The sequence below is a fragment of the Haemorhous mexicanus genome, chromosome 13 (assembly GCF_027477595.1).
Source record: "Haemorhous mexicanus isolate bHaeMex1 chromosome 13, bHaeMex1.pri, whole genome shotgun sequence".
NCBI lineage: Eukaryota > Metazoa > Chordata > Aves > Passeriformes > Fringillidae > Haemorhous > Haemorhous mexicanus.
Window position 1 is genome coordinate 21,722,840 of NC_082353.1, and position 17,580 is coordinate 21,740,419.

A 17,580-nucleotide genomic window follows, 5' to 3' on the forward strand; every position below is an offset into this window, starting at 1 on the left:
AGTCAAAACGTTGATTTGAAACGGATTTTTTCTTGTTGTTTTACTTCAGAAACCAAAATTCTATTTCAAGTGAGAGAGACAAGAAAGGCTTGTTCAGAGCTGGTTCCTCCCAGGTTGGCTGAACAAACGCCCCAGGAAACCCAAATTCTGGGAACAACCTGTTTTAAGGGAATTTTTTTCATTTAGAAAGACCTGACAGGAAGATGTTGGTTCCTGGGCGGATTCATCCCAGGAAGGAAAACTCAGCCTCAGCGAGGGGGGCTGGCACTGTCCCCATGTCCCCAGGGCTCTGCAGGGATTGAGGCATCACCTGAGCCCTGCCTGGAGAGCCCTCCCCTCCCGCAGTCCCTGCTGGGCCACTTGTCACCCTGGTCACCCTGGGAGCACGGGCAGCCTTGGCTCATTTCCTTGGCATCAACATCCCCACCACAGCAGGATTCTCCCTCTGGTAAAATCTGAGTCCAGCAAAAATTCCCTGAGCAATTGACTGGAGGAATTTAACATCCTTTCCCTGCCTGTTTTCCTCTCTCTGCACATGAAATATTCTTTTCTGCGCTACAAAAACACTTTGAAAACACTTTATCCTTAAGTGCTACGGGGCCTTTTCCTCCCAGCTGCACAAACATCAGCTTGGGCTGTCCCCCACGAGGCCGTGGCCTCACTCTGTGCCACCTCCTGGCACATTTGGAAAGCCAAGGGAAGGCTGTGGAGCCCCTGACAGCGTCCCAGGGAGTATCCAGTGCTGTAATTTAAACTGCAGTGAGCAGTGTCCATCAGAGCAGCTCTGTGTTTGAAGTGGGGAAACGTTCACAGCAGCTTCAAACCCTCCCAAAGCCCCTGGCTGGTTTTGGGTGCAGATCCCAGCTCAGCCAGGGGGTTCTACTGCAGGGCAGGATGGAGGAATTCCCCTGTGCAGAGTTTTCACCTGGAATTCAGCCCCACTGCAGCCCCCTTTGGGTTTTCACCTGGAATTCAGCCCCACTGCAGCCCCCTTTGGGTTTTCACCTGGAATTCAGCCCCACTGCAGCCCCCTTTGGAGGGGCTTTGGGCAGGCGGGGCAGAGCCAGAGCTGTGACCCCAGTGCCACCTGTCCCTGGCTCAGGGAGACCTGGCACAGAGCTGGGGGTGGCTGTGGGAAGGGAGAGGGGTGCAGGACAGGCTTTGGGAACACCTCTGGCTCCTGCTGGGCCAGGTTTTGGTTTGTGTAGAGCTCCATGGTCCCTGGAGCTCCACGGTTGTACCCCACAGTGTGACCGTCCCATGTGGGGCCACTGCAAAGGGAAACCTCTGCAAAGGGAAACTGAGGCACCTCCAGCTGCACCAATGACCCCTGGGGGTCCATCCCAGCTCAGGATGGCACATCCAGGCTCCAGCTGCTCCAGGGCCATGTTCCAACCTCTATTTGGTGAGAAGGGACCTTCAGCTCTCCCGGCAGCCGCTCCAGAGGCTGCTCCAGCCCCCATGGATCTGGAGCTGGCAGCTGAGGAACACCCAGCCCTGCACCCCGACGTGCAGGGACACGTGGAGGGCTCGGTCCCACGTGGGTGAGGGCTTGCATTTCCCATCTGGGCGCTCCCAGGAATAGCAGGGCCGGATTTAGATGCCCAGGCTGTTTTGGGATGGAGCCTACGTGGCTCCCAGCAGGATCCAGGCCTGTTACGGATACACAGACGTGGTTTTGCTCCAAGGAGGTCACTTATAAGGCAAGGCTGGCAGAGAGGAGCAAAGGCAGCCCAGGGTTGAGGAGAAATTTGCTCGAGGCCACCCCAAAGCAGTGCCAGAGCAGGGAACAGCATCCAGGGCTGAGCTCCCAGCCCGGGCCCTCGACACACAAACCACATCCAAGGGCTCCCGGAGAGCGGCCAAACCCAACCACAGACCCGGGCAGTGCTCTCAGCTCCCTTTGTCTGCAGCACACAAAGAGATGGGGAAAGGAGCAGCCATCCTTTCCCTCTGATCCCGCCCAGACCTTCCTCCCAACAAGACACTCCGGCAGAGCCGAGCCCAGAGGAAAGGGAGGATGAGGTTTTGTGGATTCACCACCCCTGGAATGTCCAAGGCCAGGTTGGATGGGGCTTGGAGCAGCCTGGGACAGTGGGAGGTGTCCCTGCCCATGGCAGGGGTGGCACTGGGTGGGCTTTAAGGTCCCTTCCCACCTGGACCACTCCACAACTGCCCGGGCTGCAGCCCCAGCCCTGTGCCGTGCTGCAGGCGCTGCCCCAGAAGCCTCTGGAGGTTGTTGGCACCCATCTCCTCTTCCCACGAGCCTTCCAGCAGGGATCCAACACCCACAGCCCGTTCCCACCTCGCCTGTGCTGGCAGCCCCTGCAGCCCCAGTGCCTGCAGAGGCTGAGGGAGGGCAGAGCTGGCCCTGTCACCCCCTGTCCCCTGCACCGCGGGCGCTGGCAGCCGGGAGCTCTGCAGTCACACCGTGTTCCTTCTCCGAGCAGGGGAGAAACTGTCACTTCGCTCTAATTAGCCAATTAGGTCCCTAATTAGCTGATGTAATTACTCCGAGGAAGTGACTTCATTTAAGAAAAACCTTATTCCCGAAAGCAGAAGGAGCCAGCCCGGCACCAGCAGGAACGGCCGGTGGGGGCTGTCACCGGGGTGGGGACAGGACGGGGATGGGGACAGAATGGGCATGGGGATGGGGACAGGGTGGTGTGGGGATGGTGGCCAGAGGACAGGACAGGGATGGACAGGATGGGGACAGGAGGGGGATGGGGACAGGGTGGTGTGGGGATGGTGGCCAGAGGGACAGGACAGGGATGGAAGGATGGGGATGGGGACAGGGGGGTGTGGGGACAGGGGTTGTGGGGACAGGGTGGTGTGGGGATGGTGGTCAGGGGGACAGGACAGGGATGGGAATGGGGACAGGGTGGTGTGGGGATGGTGGTCAGGGGGACAGGACAGGGATGGAAGGATGGGGATGGGGGTAGAACAAGGATGGAGACAGGACAGAGATGGGGGCAGGAAAGGGATGGGGATAGGACAGGACAAGGACGGGATGGTGGACAAAGGGACAGGACAGTGGGACAGGGGACAGGCGGCCCCAGCTGCCCGCGGGGCCGGAGGAAGCGGCTCAGCGTGCGGGAACAACCCGGGGAACAAACCCGGCGTCATCGCCGCCACCCCCCAGCCCGAGCGGAGTCAGAACCCACAAAGCGCTTCCCACCAACAATTTGTTCTCTCACAAGAGATCAGATAAGCTAATCAGCGCGGCTCCATCTGTCGAAAGGATGGGGGTGGGGGGGAAATAATACTGCTTATTTACATTTTTTCCCTTTTCTTGATGTAACTTCTAGATCTAATCAGCACCAAGCTGTGCTTTAATTGGAATTATGGAGCAGACGTGCATTTCTCTACAGCTCGTTTGTCTCCTCAGCACAAAAAATCCTCAGTCCGGTGCCCTAGGTGGCTCTCGGCATCCTCCCGCCTGGCCTGGGACAGGTGCGAAGGGAGCTGGGGACAGCCCAGACCCGCCCAGGCGGGCACGGATGGAGATGCTGGAGGGGACTCGGTCGGCTGGACAAGCCCTCTCCGAACGGGAAGAGCTGTTTCGGCGTGACGCCGCCAACAGCTCGGCTCTGCTCTCCCCGATGAGACCCGACAAGCACAAGATCTCCCCCGGCCCTGCAGCAGCCCGAGCTGCAGAAGTCGCTGCGGATATGGTGACCTTTGCAGAAGCAGGGATCGCGGCGCTCCCGGGCACCGCGGCTGCTCCACCGCCAGCCTTTCCAGGTCAGCAGAGCCCGGGCGGCTCCGGGACCCCCCCGGGTCACCCCGTGCTGCAGGAGCCGCCCCCGGAGCAGCCCCGCTCCCGGCTGGCGCTGTCACACGGGTTTGGCACCGCCCGCTTCGCCGCCGACGGTTTCGAGCTGCAAATTAGCAGTGAAAAAGTGTTAAGTGCTTCAATTGGAGCAGGTTAATCAGAAAGGGACGGGGACGGGGACGAGACACCCCGTCTGCTCCCCGGAGCGCCCCATTAAGGCAGAATGCGTGCCTGTGTGCCAGGCGGGTCAGCAGAGGACAGGGATGTTTGCGCTCCTCCTTTCCCACAGCCCGGCTGGTGCTAAGCTGGAAAAATCCCCGAGATGGGCAAATGCCAACACACTAAACTGCGGTTTATGTCACCTAGAGCATTCTGCAAAGTCTCAGTGATCTGCAAATAATTAAAGGAGAAAGCAATCAATCTTGTTGTTCAAAACAGCGATTAGCCCGGGAGAAGCCGGCATTGTAATTCCATCGGCACCCAGGGGGGAAGATGCCGCATGCATAATGAGAGCTGCGAGTCCTCACAAGTTCAAGGACCACGGGGTGTTCTCCGCTCCCGGTGGGAATTTCCTGAGCGTCTCCGCGGCTGTGTCACGCCGTGTTTCACAAGCCCTGGGCCGCAGGAGCAGCGGAGCAGCTCTGCGGCTGCCCGGGGCACGGAGCGCTCCGCCCTGGCTGCTCCCAGGACACGATCCAGGTGGGATGCAGGGGACCCTCCCAGCCCCCAGCCAGCCCACCCTGAGCTGCTCCCAGGACACGATCCAGGAGGGATGCAGGGGACCCTCCCAGCCCCCAGCCAGCCCACCCTGAGCTGCTCCCAGGACACGATCCAGGTGGGATGCAGGGGACCCTCCCAGCCCCCAGCCAGCCCACCCTGAGCTGCTCCCAGGACACGATCCAGGTGGGATGCAGGGGACCCTCCCAGCCCCCAGCCAGCCCACCCTGAGCTGTCCCCTGTAGGGGACAGAGCTCTGGGGAGAGGCCGGGAGGCTTCACCCGGCCAGCCCTGCCCCTTTTTAGAATCATTTAGCTCGGGAACCCCGCTAAGGTCAAGTCCAGCCGTTCCCCCAGCACTGCCAAGGCCAGCACTCCTCCACGTCCCCAAGTGTCACATCCACAGGGCTGCTAAGACCCCACAGGGATGGGGACTCCAGCAGCCTGGGCAGCCTGTTCCAATGTTCCTCCCTTCCTTTCAGTGAGGGAATTTTCCCCAAACTTGCCCTGGCACGGCTGGCAGGCCAAGCTCCCTCAGGGCTCACACAGCCACTGATGCCGTGTCCTGCTGGTCCCCACGTGTGACCCGAGCAGAGCTTGTGCAGGAGCAGAGCCGGGGCAGAGCCCAACAGCCCCGAGCCCACCTCCACCAGCCCAGCCGTGCTCCAGCAGGGCCAGGAGCAGCTCTCTGATTACTCCAGGAGCAGCAGGGACAGAGGAGCCGCCCCGAGCAGCCCAGGCACAGCTGTGCAGCACCTCCCGCCCCGCTTCTGGCGGGGTTTGGGGTCAGACTCCGGCACCCGGGGATCGCCCCGAGCTCCGCCTGCCCCGGGGCTGGGCTCAGCCGCTCCGGCGGTTTCGCAGCTCCGAGCCCGCCCCACCACAAGGAGGAGAGGAAATTGCAATTATTTGTTGATGGTTTTTCAGAGCCCATCACCTCCCAGAGGCTGCCACAGGAGCTCCTTGTTTGTGCTTCCCCACCGACCTGCCTCCTCTGCCAAGCCAATTCCCAGGGCGGCTGTGGGAAGCCCTGGCTTGGAAAAAAGTAATATTTCACAACCTAAAAGGGAGAAAGGCAGAAAACTTTTCCCTCAGCCCCCCTCCCATTCCGGAGCTGCTATGGCCACGAGGAGACCCCAGCCCAGAGCCAGGAGGCTTTGCCTGCAGGGATGAACCCCTGTGTGCCCAGAACCAGCCTCTGTGGAGTCAGAAGGAATTTCCACCAGCTTTTCCACGCAGAGCCCGAGTTCCTGTGAGCTCCCCAGGAGCAGGACATTGGGTGGGACACGTGGAATTGCTGCGAGCTTGGATCAGGCCTGGGGTTCCACGTCCCTGTGGGGACTTTCCTCACGGAGCTGCAGCGTTGGGGCTGTCCCTGGCGGGGCAGGAAATGCAGTCACAGAGTGGTTAGGCTGGGAAAATACCTCTCAGATCAGCCAGTCCAGCCGTGAATACAGAGCCAGCACAGGCAGGGCTGTCTTTGGCACGAGGGTCTCCCCACAAAGGGTTCCTTCCTTCTGCTGCACAAGGAACACAAAGCCGTGAGAGAGCCAGACCCAGGACAGATTTTACCTGCTGAACATCAAGACCCAGCTCAAATAAAGGTTTGGGTGGGCTAATGCTTAACTCCACCTGGCCTCTGGAAGCACCTGCAGGTTGTTTCCAGCCAGCCCTGGAGGTGACATGACCGGGAGATGGAGAAAGCTCCCCGTGCAGCAAAGCCAGAGCACGAATTTGGGCTGAGGGCCCTGAGCCCACCACATGCCCAGGGCTGCTCACACAGAGCCAGGGCCAGCACCCAGCACAGACACGGCCCTGAGGCAGCAGAGCTCCCACCCAGGGCAGCCCTGAGCCAGCTCCAGCCCCACCACGAGCTGAGGGCAACCTCAGAACTGCTCAGCAACCTCAGAGCTCTCACACGTTCACCCCACAGACCCTCTCACTTCAGGCTGGGCACCAGGAGGAATTTCCCCGTGGAAAGGGTGGCCAGGCCTTGGCAGGGGCTGCCCAGGGAGGTTTGGACTGCCTATCCCTGCGGGTGTCCAGGGCAGGGCTGGGCACAAGGTGGGCACGGGCACAGCTTGGCAGGGCTTTTCCAGCCTGGGTGACCCTGGGACCCTGTAAGAGCCCCGAGGTCGGGCTGCGGGGGGGAGCAGCACTGCTGGCTCTGGGGAGCATCCCTCACCTCCCCCAGACCCTGCTCCGGGCACGGCGGGCCCGGCCCCGCGGGAGAACCGGGAGGGATTTGCGGGAGAACCGGGGGAGATTTGCAGGAAAACCAGGAGGGATTTGCAGGAAAACCAGGAGGGATTTGCATCTGCGGCTGAGAGCTGTGGGAGCGGCGCTGGAATTTCGCGGGAGGCGATGAGAGGGGCCGTCCCAGCGAGGGAGGCTCGGCTGCAATTAGGAAGCCAATTTGGGTAATGTTTGGGTTGGGAGGGGTTTACATGCCGGTGGTCTCCGGAGGCAGAACTCCTGCCTGGGAGGGTTTGCCTCTGAGCCCATCCCTTTGTGCGATACTCGGCCTGAGCTGCATCTGAAAGAATCAGCCTCGCTTATTATCAAAGCCGCAAACCATCTGGTTCCACTTTGCCGGGGAAAGGCAACGAGTGCAAATCTGGTTTCACTTGGGTTTTCCTTCCCTGGGTTATGGTTTGCTCCGTGTTTAATGTTGTTACTGCAATTCGATAGTTGGGCAGTGGGTGGCCCGGTTCCCCCATTTGAAACTAATTTACAGCTTTGTCTGGCAAAATTGTTGCTTCCAATCAATTAGCACTGACACCGAAATTAAACCATCTTGGGGTCTCGGCACATGAGGAAGCAGGTCCTCATTTTTTTGGAAGAAATTTGCTCTCCAGAGGGAAATCTGGTGGCTCACCCTTCCCTGGAGCCAAGGTGGATTTTTTATTTTTAAAGATCCAGCCCGTGTTTCTTTTCAGGAGGTTTAATAGGGAAGGCTGAGATCCCTGGTGGATGCTATTTTTGTTTTACAGCCGTGACCTTGTTAAGGAGATGGACAAACAAGCCAGAAATGGAACATTAATAAATAAAGCCTGACTCCATCAGCCTTTCAGAGGCACTCGGTGCTGCCCAGCCCCTTCCCCTGTCCCAGCCCACACAGCCCCAGCTCTCTGCAGCTCCACGGGAGCTCCCCCAGAGCCCCCCGGGTCCATTGTCCCCCCCTTGTTCTGAGAGCCCCCCAAGGGTGGGGACAGAGCCAAAGCTTGGCCTAAGCCCACCCAGGCAAGGCTTAGCTCGCTGCACATCAGCACTGCCAGCTGGGGAGGTCTGGCTGCGATTTCAGAGTCCCTGGAGGACAAACAATGCCCTGAGACAGGCAGGGCTCTGCAGGGAGCCTGGGAGTGCGGGGCTGGGCTGGGAGCTGGGAAGGAAAGGACTCGCTCAGGGTGGAGATGACACCCCCAGCCCTCTCCTCCCTGCCCCCAGAAATCCAGAGTTCCCTTTGGATGGGCCCAAAGGGGGATCCACACTGGGGAGAGCCAGAGCAGGACCCCAGACCTCCCCATGGGGCTCAGTGCTGGGCCTAAAGGGGGATCCACAGCAGGGAGAGCCAGAGCAGGACCCCAGACCTGCACATGGGGCTCAGTGCTGGGCCCAAAGGGGGATCCACACTGGGGAGAGCCAGAGCAGGACCCCAGACCTCCCCATGGGGCTCAGTGCTGGGGCCAAAGGGGGATCCACAGCAGGGAGAGCCAGAGCAGGACCCCAGACCTGCACATGGGGCTCAGTGCTGGGCCCAAAGGGGGATCCACAGCAGGGAGAGCCAGAGCAGGACCCCAAACCTCCCCATGGGGCTCAGTGCTGGGGCCAAACAGGGATCCACAGCAGGGAGAGCCAGAGCAGGACCCCAGACCTGCACATGGGGCTCAGTGCTGGGCCCAAAGGGGGATCCACAACAGGGAGAGCCAGAGCAGGACCCCAGACCTCCCCATGGGGCTCAGTGCTGGGGCTAAAGGGGGATCCACAGCAGGGAGAGCCAGAGCAGGACCCCAGACCTGCACATGGGGCTCAGTGCTGGCTCCAGGAGCCAAACAAGAGCGGGCAGCCCCTGCAGACCAGGGAGGTTCCTTGCTGTGCCCTTGGCTCCCGGGTCACACATGTGGCAGGGACAGGTGAGCCTGGGCAGAGCCCCTCTCTCATCACTGCTGCCAGGGCTGTGAGCTCCCAGCTGTGCCTCCCTCCTGCCCCAGGGCTCCTGGGCACTCTGAAGGCAGGGACAAGGCTAGCAGGCTCCGTGCTGCTGGGAATGCAGCTCGGGGAAAGCAGCAGCACCACGGAACGGGCACAGCCTGGCAGGGCTGCTCAGGGCTGGCAGAGGCACCAGGCCCCCTTTGCTGCAGCCCTGGCAGGGCAGAGCTCAGCCCCAGGTGCTTTGCTGAGCCCCAGCCTTGCCCTGAGCCCTCTGCTGCCCATCCCTCATGGCACGGGAGCCCTGCTGCTCTGGGATGTGGCACAGCCCTCTCCTGCCAGAGCTCAGCCCAAAGCTGCCCTCTCCAAACCTTCCCCTGTGGATGGACCCTCAGCAGAGCTGGGCTGCTCAGAACGAGCAAACACGACAAAAAAAATGGAACCTCTCTCCCAACAGGAAGAAAAATATTTTTGAAAGCCTTGAAGTTTTTACAGCTGGTGAGAGGCAGCACCGGGAGGGCTGGAGGGCAGCCCTGGCCAGCGAATTCCAGCCAAAGCAGGAGCATGGGAGAATACCAAAGCAGACAGGAAGAAAGAGATGAAGAAGAAGAAAGGAGATGAAGCAGCTGAGATAAAAACGAGATCACTCAGGCTGGTGCCCACGGAGCAGGGCACCAGAGCCTCGTGTCTGAAGATGCACCAGCTAGAGCTGGGAAAATTCCCTGGCTTTGAAGACCAGGTCTTCCTGGAGACAAACAGCTCTAATCCACACTCCTGAGTAATTCTCTCTTTGGCAGCACATCATACCAGCATCGATTTAAACCTCAGGGCAGCTGCACTGGCTTTAATCTGGGTTTTATTTTTGTAAACTCCAGTTTCAAGGAGCTGCTCACAGAGCAGAGCGGGGCTGGGTGGCAGGAGCAGAGCCAGAATCACTCAGGGCTGCAGTGGAAACACTTGAGCTTCTTCAAGAACAGCCACCAAATGTGAAAAGCTTTGATCCTAAAAGGTAACAGCCCTGTCAGGGGGAAAAGGGGTCAAGCTGCTGCACTTCTGCTGGGGCAGCTCCCTCTGCTGCCTTCGCTCCCCAGCTGCTCCCGAGGAGCAGGGCAGGCCCAGGTGGGCTCCCAGCAGTGGCTGGGCCACATGTGCTCATTACTCTCCTCTGTAAAGTTCTCACCTCCCAGGAAACAGAACGTGGAGAGGGGAATGCCATCCCCAGGAGCTGCCCCGTTTGGGGGCCAGCTGGGGGAGCTGGGGGGGTAAATCCCATCCCCAGCTGCTGCAGGGCACAGCCAGCCCTGCCTCCAGCCCCCCACACGTGCCAGGGCTCGGGGGGCTCCCCTGGCACTCAGGGGTCCCCGGGGCTCCCACCTGGGACCAGTTCCCCCGTGCCAAACCAGGAGCTGCTCCTGGAGATCCCCGGGGAGAGGTGCTGCTCCTGGGACACGGCAGGAGACAGAGAGGATACAGAAGAGAAAGGTTCAGCCCAGCAATGCCAATTAAAGATGCCAATTAACAGCTCCCAGAGGCTGGGCCCGGGCTGGCACCAGAGCCCAGCTCAGCTGGGCACATCCCTCGCACCAGGCTCGGGCTGGAGGCAGCAGAGGGAGCCGGAGCCGCTGTTAGCAGAGCCCGGAGCTGCCCCCAGCTGTGAGCAGCTCCAAGTGCGGTACCAGGAGCACAGACCGACGGTGGGACACCTCTGGGGAGGGATGGGGGGAGCAGCAGCCCAGCCCGGCTGGCTGAGCACCGCGGAGAGCCTGCTGCTCGGGGAAGGACAATGGCACCGCCTGCCCCGCTGCCCCTGGGGAGCTCCAGCCCGGGCGGAGCGCTGAGAGATGATGGAAGTGTCTGCAAGGGTGTTCCAGCCAGGGGAGACGCTCACGGAACAGCCGGAACACAGAACCAGGTGGGAAGGGGCGGCCCGTGGGGTCCAACCTACAGAGGCAGGACGGAACAGGAGCTGGGATGACCCCCCTGAACACCCTCGGGACAGATTTCCTCCCCATTTCCCGGCTGTACCCGGAGCAGCAGCTCTGCCCAGCTTTGTCCCGTCTCTGGCACCACCTGCAGGCGGCAGCGCGGCTCCTCCGGAGCAGGGCAGGGAGCAGAGGGATCCTCCAGCCCGGGGTTCCGGCCCTCCCAGCCCGGCCTTCCCCGGGAACGGCCCCTGCAGTCCGTGCGAGCCCCCAGGGCTCCTCCAGGGGAAAACGAACCCCAACCCGATCCCTGGAAGGGCCACTGGGTGCTCGGGGGTGTCTGCACAGGGCTCTCCCTCAGCCTGAGCCAGCCCAAATCCCCACCCCAGCCCACGTTCCACAATTCTCCCTGTTTATCCTCCTGCAGAGCCCCAGCTGGGCTCACAGGCAGAGACCCCGAGCCCGGAGAGTCCTGGGGACAAACCCAGACCTTGGCTTTGGGGACCAGCCCAGACCTTGGCTTTGGGGACCAGCCCAGACCCCCCCTGCAGCCCTGCAGAAATCTCCCTCACAGCTTCCCTAGAGAAACCCTTTGTGAGAGAGAGCCAAGAGAGCCCCTCAGCTCTGCCAGCAGGGAGTGAACAAAGGCTCTGAAAGCTCCCCAGGGAGTGAAGGGGAGGTGCAGGAGCCACCCAGGGGGGATCTGAGCCCACAGAGCTCCCAGCAGGAATGGTCACAGCAAAGCCTGCCCAGGACACTGCCCAGGGCAGGGCTGGGGGATCTCTGCAAGCTTCAGCCCAGGAGGGAGGGAAGGTAGAAGGAATGAAGGAAGGAAGGGTGCACCAACTGACAGAGCCTCAGCTCCAAATCCAGCCCGGTGGGGTTCTCAAACTGCAGGGGAGGGATGGAGGGATGGAGGGAGGGATGGATGGAGGGATGGATGGATGGATGGATGGATGGATGGATGGATGGATGGATGGATGGATGGATGGATGGATGGATGGATGGATGGATGGATGGATGGATGGATGGATGGATGGATGGATTTCAGGGAGAACGTGCCCACTCTGAGCCTCCAGCTGCACATCCTGGGCTCAGGGCTCTGGGCAGAACCTGGCCCTGAGCACATCCCAAACTCCAGGTGTGTCCCCAGCCCCACAGCCTCACCTGCAGGTGCAGGTGCAGGGCTCAGGCTCTCCCAGGAGCAAGGGATGAGTTCCCAGGGCTGGCTGAAGCAGGTGGGAAGCACCTTCCCCTCAGTGCCCCCCTGGTCTGTGGCAGCCCCTGCTGACAGCACTGCCAGCAGTGCTCAGGTCCTGGCCAGAGCTCATGGAGTTTATTTCTCTTTCTTTGGAGGAGGAAACAGCTGGGAGAGCTCTGGGGAAGGAATTGTGGTGAAAAGGAGCTGCCAGCACGGGGCTGAAGGGTTTGGGAGGTCAGGAGTGCTGCAGGGCTGGGATTTCAGGAGGAGGTGCTGGGCTGGGGAGGGCACACAGCTCCCAGCCCACCTTGCACGAGCAGCAGCAGCCCAAGGACTCCCGGCTGCAGGCACTGATCCAAGCCCTCTGTGGAGCTGTTCCCAGCCAGCAGAGCCAGGCCCAGCTCCCATTCCACACTCCGGGTGGGAGCGGGGAATTCTTGCCCTGGCTCCCTGGCACCGGAGCTGGCTGCTCTCCCAGCCCCTGTCAGCCAGCCAGCACCTCCCGTGGGCAAAAACAAACAAGCAGGGAGGCTGCTGAGGAGCTTTTGGCTCTGGGTTTATCACAGAATGGGCTGGGGATTGGATGTTCCTCGTTCTGCTGCTCTGAACACCTGGAAGTGGCTCCTCAGGTATCCACTCAGCAGAGCTCAGCTCTGAGGAGATGCTGTAGCTGGGACTCACCCTGAGCCACCCCTCTCACCCAGAGTGTCCAGCACACAGCCCTGGTGCAGTAATTGTCTTTAGCAGCACTGGTGCTGGGTACCTCGGACAGAACAGACAGAGCCCAAGCAAGGAAATGGAAAAATCCTTCACTCCACAGCCTTTATCACCGAGGAGATCCCAAACACAGCATTCCCAGCACGATGAGAGATGCCGCAGCATTGGCATGGTTCCTTCCTGAAGAATTTGCAAAATATCCTTTTGCTTTTTTTTCTTCTTCTTTTTTTTTTTTTTTCCTGCAGCAAAATCAAAGCCAGGCTCAGGCTCAAATGATTAAAGGTTAACTAAGACTTCAAACAATCTCACGCGATGGGTCCCTCTCCCAGGAATGACGGGACATAAACTGGGCTTGGCTTTAATATCTGCCTTTAATTAGGGCTGTGTCAGAGGGCCACGAGCAGGAAAAGAGCCTCTGGCACAGATGGGAGATGTGCTCTGGAAATTCTTCCAAAAGAAAAATATTGCTGCACCTGTTCGGGGCAAAATCCTGCCCTGGGAAAAGCATCCCAAGCTCGGGGGGAAGGGGAACTGGAGCTGCTTTAAACCAAGATTCCCTGAAATGCGCTGCGGTTCTGTTCTCTGGAAAACAAGGTGAGCTGGCTGGGGATGTGAGGAGGCAAACACGGCTCAGGCTGGAGCCAGCTCTGGAATTGGTCACGTTCCTGAGGCTGCCAGAGCTCCAGGAGTGCCTGGACACCGCTCTGGGGCACGGGGTGGGACTGGGGGGTGTCTGTGCAGGGCCAGGGCTTGGATCAATGGTCCCTGTGGGGCCCTTCCAGCTCAGGGTGTTCCAGGGGCCCTGAGGTTGGATTCTCCTGGAGGAATTGGCCTCTGGAAACCAAGAGCAGCCAGGGGAGGAACACAGACCCTGCACTGGGAACCAGCAGCTGCTCCAGGCACCACCTCCTCTCACCGCTCCCCTCCCTCGCTGCAGCCCAGTCCCAGCAGCATTTTAATTAAAAGAGGTGGCTCCGTGCACCTTTTTCCTATTGATCTGCAGTCAACAAGAGCCCATAAACCAAGAAATTAAAGCCATAATTTACAGCCCTTGGCCGGGCCGCCTGCGAGCTCTGGTTGCCACATTGCACACGACGGTTTCCTGCCTCTGCCAGGACATAAACTCGATACAACAGCTCCAAAAAGGAAAAAAAACCCACCCCTAACCCCCCCAGCCTTCCAAGGCTTCCTGCAGGAGCCAGCTCCGAGGATGGTTTTCAGCTCCCTGTGTCTGATGTGCGGCCAAGCCGTGGTTCCAATCAGAGCAGAGCTGGAGATGAAAGGGCAGCCCTGGTTCTCCCGGCCCGAGCCAGGTGTGCAGCTGGCACCCCGAGCCTCCCGGGGCACTGCTCCAGTGCAGACATGTTAAAGCAATAAAAGCAAAATGAGGAACATGTGGCTAAAAACAGCGGCTCATTTCACTGGTTTCTATAAATGAGTTTTCCCAGGGCAGGGTTTGGGGTTTCTTTAACACGAGCGTGACAGGGATTCCAGCACTTCCATCCCTGGGAGAGGCTGGGAAAAAAGTGGAGCAGCTCTCCTCCAAACAGCCTCTTATTTACAGTTGCGAGGGCTCAAAGAGCTGACTTAAACCTTCAAACGGCAACAATTCCTCCGAGGCCAGATGCCAGAGTTGAGCAAACAATTTGTAGGGAATGTTAAGTGCAGGGGAAGCCGCGGAGCTTGTAATGAAGCCGTGGTGGTGTTTCCAATCAGGGCTGAACCCGGCACGGCAGAGCTGCCGAGGGATCCGACAAACCACGGCCGGGGGGAGGCAGGGCTGGGGTAAAGGATCCTTTTCTGTGGCTTGTTGAACAGCCTGACGTGGCTGCTGCCTGGCACAGAGCACAGAAGCAGCTGCTGCTCCCGCATTCCAGGGCAGATTCCAGCGCCCAGGTGTTCTGGGGACTAAGGAAAGGCTTTTAAATGAAATAATTTTCATGTCCTTTATGCCACTTGGAGGCATTACACGTGCACGAGGTGCAGGACGAGGGGATGGCCTCGAGCTGGAGGAGAAGAGGTTTAGATTGGACAGGAGGAAGAAACAGAGAGATGAGAGATCCACTTCCAGGGATCCAGGGGCAGCCACAGCTGCTCTGGGCTCCCGGGAATAATTCCTTCCCCTATCCCATCCAGCCCTGCCCTCTGGCAGTGTCCTGGCACTCAGTGCTCCACACTTTGCCCCCGGAGGCATCCAGCTGACACAGGTAAGGTGACACCTTCCTGCAGCCCAAGGAAAACCCCTGAGCGGGTTTGTAACCTCTCCTGGGCATCTCGATTTCATCAGGAACACGAGGCTCCTGCCCGAGCTGGGAACACGGCAGATAAGCACATTCCTGGGGAGTGTTTTGGGGGCAGAGCCAGAGCCCTGCCCTGCCCTGCCGCGGTTCCTGACTCGCTGCAGAGCCAGGGTGAGCTCTGGCACTGGGGAAGGCAGCTGGGAGAGCTGGAGCCACAGGGCAGAGCCTGCAGGCAGGAGCTGGGGAGTACATGGCAATTAAAAGCCTCTGAAACCACTCTGGGAATGTGCAGCTTCCAGAGGCAGCTCTGCCAGGAGCTGGGATGAGCCAGATCATCCTCCTCCTCCTCCCCACACAGCCCAGCAGGCACTGCTGGAAGAGCAGCTTTGCTAGGCCAGGTCTAGCCCCCTCTAGTTCTGACCTTTCCTAGAAGACCACAGAGCCCTCCTGCCCCCTAGGCCCCTCCTGGTCCCAAAAAGGATCTGGAGACAATGGACACCTGAATATCCCAAACTTGCACAGAAATGTCACCTCAGAGGGCTGAGAGCAGAGATCAAAGCAGTTTGTGACACAAGAGCCAGAGGGGGATGAGCCTGGAGCCCCCACTGCGGTGTTTCATCGCCTTCCTGCCCTGAGGGGTCTGATCCAGGATGGAAGGGCTGATCAGCCAAACTCCCTGAGCCAGGTCAAACACATTCCCAAGGGCTGGCACATCAACTCTGCCCTGGCAGGCCCCGTGCCAGGGCAGTGACCTCTGTCCTCAGCCTGCTCCAGCCAAGCAGGGACCTGCTCTGCCCCCACGGGCACTGCCCCTTCCAGCTGCTCCCAGAACAGCACCAACAGGACCCCGCTGGAGGCAGAGGGGTTTGAACCCAGGTGATCCCATGGCACAGGGGAATGGTGTCAGTGATCCCAAACCAGGGCCAGAAATACCTGGAACACAGCCCCAAAGGCACCGGGAACGAGGAGGATTTGGAATGTCCCAAGCAGCCCCCAGTGCTGGGTGGGGTTTGTTCAGCTGACCTTAAGAAAAGGCAACAACTGGATTAGAATGGATAAAAATACCTGCAAACCCCCCAGCAGTCAGTGAGGGCCGGGCTTTTCAAAGGCACAGGAGCGCTTCAGGAACAGATTGGTTTATTTGTTCCATGTAATTTACCTCCAAATGTGGCCCTGGAGTCCCCATCCACTGCACTGGAGATGCTGCAAAGGTTTTGTTCCTTCCCACCGTCCCATCTAACCCTGCCCTCTGGCAGGGGGACCCCAGCTGTGTCCTTGCCCCACACTGGCTGTAGATTCCCCTGTGGATATGGATTTATTTCCCTGTGGATGCACTCCCAGGGAATCTCCAGAACCCTCTCCCTGCATCCTCTTCCTCACGTCTGTTTACATCCTCACTCAGGAGAGGAAAAAGAAAAAAGCAGACTGCCAGAATTCTTCAAAGCTGCCCAAATGATTGCATTTTTGTAGCCTGCCCTCTCTCCAGGTGAAGCTGAAGCCCCAGGAGAATCCTGCCAGCCTCTCCTCAGGCCCTGCTCTGCCTCCCCACACCCTCCTGCCAGGCTCTGCTGCCTGCCAGGGAGCTCCCTCTCATCCCAGCGAGTCCCTGCTCCAGAGCCCACTCATTTCTCTCCTTTTCCACCTTCTAGCAGGAGTGGGCTGTGAGAGACATCACAGCCTGGGGCTGCAGGAGACACAGGAGCAGGGGCAGGGGATTGCTGTGATTTCTTGTCAGGACCACAGCCTGGGAACAGCAAGGGTCCCAGTGCACCCTCCCACTCGGTGGCAGCGTGCAGGATCCAGCACAGCACCTCCAAACCCTCCAGCAGCTCGAGGGTGTCAGCCTGACGAACTGAGATCCACGCACAGAGCTGCCTTTATCAGGATTTTTGGGATTTGACAGCTCCATGGAGCTGCAACTCAGGAGAGGAGAGGGGGTCATTCCCCTCCAGGCAAGGAAAACATGGGTGTCACCCCTGGGAATTCCACAGGCCATGCTGGAGCTCCTGGCTCCCGTGAAATCAGCTGTTGAAGGCCCTGCAGGACCTGCTCACTTTAACTCTGCAGCCAAACCCTTCCCTGCAATCCCCCACTGCTCCCCCCAGCAGCCAGAGGTGCTGCCTGGGCTGGGCAGGAGAAATCACTCCTGAATGCCCAACTTCTGTCCCTCCTCCCAGCAGGACCTGAGATCCTGCAGCACTGCCCACTTGCTTGTCCACAGGGACAGAAGTCAAAACCTTCCAAACCTCAAACTCCAGCAAGTTGTACAGTGAGACCAGGGCAACCAGAAGTGTCTCTGAACTCACACTAATTCTTATCCCATCTCCCTCTGAAATTCCTCATTACATTATAAAACTGTAACTCGATGCCCTGCTGAGAATTTTTAAATCTTCTCCACTGTGTTCTAAAAGTATATAAGCAAAACCCCCATCACTTAATGAAGTGTAAAACTAATTATTATGAAATAAAACTAGCTGTTCACCAAGTGGAAAACCAGCCCATTTTCATGTCCTATTTTCCTGTGCAATGTATTCCCTCCCCTGCTCTGCAAATGTAAAAATAAATATCCCTCCCAGCGTCGTGCTGCCTCGGAGGCTGCAGCCCACCAATGAAAACCTGCACAATTTAATGGCCCTTAAATGCTCAACATCTTTTTCTCTTCCTGTAAAATCCATCTGACCTAATGGCTGTAACAATTACGTGTATGGCCTCCCTATTAAAAGGCAATTTTCTGAGTTGGCAGAGCAACACAGGCACGAGATGACAAAAGCAGTAAACTCCAACCTCCCAGCATTCCCAGCCATTCCCAAGGCAGCTCCTCAGACAAAAGGCAAATTTCCCTTTCCAGAGAGCTGTTACA